General features: G+C 56.4%; 1 protein-coding gene across 1 annotated transcript in view; it reads left to right on the top strand.

Moving 5' to 3' along the window:
* Positions 1 to 816, top strand: part of WFDC2 (WAP four-disulfide core domain 2) — a 7,855-nt gene extending 7,039 nt beyond the window's left edge. The window contains exon 4 of the mRNA XM_045295423.1: positions 652 to 816. The gene's annotated coding sequence lies outside the window, so the exon portion shown is untranslated. The remainder of the gene's footprint in view (positions 1 to 651) is intronic.
* Positions 817 to 1,214: the final 398 nt, after the last annotated feature.

Here is a 1,214-nt window from a genome sequence, read left to right as displayed (position 1 = left end):
CTTGTTCTGGTGTGTCTCAGTGCCTCAGGGCTCATTCTTTCTGTTAAGTTTTTGTGTCCCAGCCCCAGCACAGACATTCCAGGGAGGAGGGCACTCCGACTTAAGGTGGATGAGCATTGCAGGAATTCGTGAGCCATCCCTCCCTCATTTGCCTTTGGCCAGGCCACCATTGCCCCTGAGGCCCAGAGTTCCCCGAGGAGGCACTCCCTTGCTTGCAAGACTGCCAGCAGCACCTGTGGGCTTTGTCATCAGGAAGACCGGGGCTCGAATCTCAGCTGTGGCACTCAACCAGCCTCTTCACTTCGGGGACCTAAGGATAAATAAGATCTATTTGATCAAGGAACCCCAGCTTAATTTAGGGGCTGTAGGAGAGGTGGAACTTCGAGGGAGGGGACGGGAAAGTGATTCTTAAGGAGATGGATGCCCGTGGCCTTTCAGGAAGGCCACAAGAGCTTATTTGGGAGCAGTGTGTCCAGGTGTGTACTGGGCATGCTCTGAAGCAGAAGCGGCGAGTCTGGCCTGCAGGTAAATGGCACTGGAATCCAGGGGCTGCAGGAGGCCACCTCTGGAGGAGGTGGGGCGGTTCCTCTAGGACTTGGGCTGCAGGACTTCGCTCTTGTTCATGTTATGGTTACGTCATTCTTCCTCCAGCTCCTGTCGCTATCAGCCTGAGGACTTGGAGCGGGGAAGTCTCTGCCTGACCCAGCGTCTGCTCCAGGCCTGCTGCCTCCCCACTTTCTGGCCTCTGTACCCCTGTCCCAGGGGGCCCACAGCTGCTTCTTTTCCCAACCAATAAAGCGACCACTTCTAGCACCAGAGGCTGTGTGGCATTCCTTCCTGTCCCGGCGTTCCTGCCTTCTCTGGGCCTGGCTTGAGGCGGGAGGGGGTCTGGGGTCGTGGCCAGCTCTTCCAGGCACACAGCGTCCACAGAGGAACCACCTCGGACCAGCGGGGACACTCCCAGGTGAAGTGTGACACTGGAGCCTGCAGTTGGGAGTTCTCCCCAGTGTGGTGGGTGAGAAAAATAAGAGGCTCAGAGAGGTAACAGGATGCCCCTAAAGCAGCGGTTCTCAGCCTTCCTGATGCCACAACCCTTTCATACAGGTCCTCATGTGGTGGTGACCCCCCCCACCACCACCCAACCATAACATTATTTTCATTGCTGCTTTATCACTGTCATTTTGCTACTGTTATGAATTGGGCGACCCCTGTGA

The sequence above is a fragment of the Echinops telfairi genome, unplaced genomic scaffold (genome assembly GCF_000313985.2).
Source record: "Echinops telfairi isolate 266 unplaced genomic scaffold, ASM31398v2 ScPeMD7_5592;HRSCAF=6446, whole genome shotgun sequence".
NCBI lineage: Eukaryota > Metazoa > Chordata > Mammalia > Afrosoricida > Tenrecidae > Echinops > Echinops telfairi.
The sequence above is the reverse complement of the archived record's forward strand: the minus strand, read 5'-3'. Positions and strand labels throughout refer to the sequence as shown.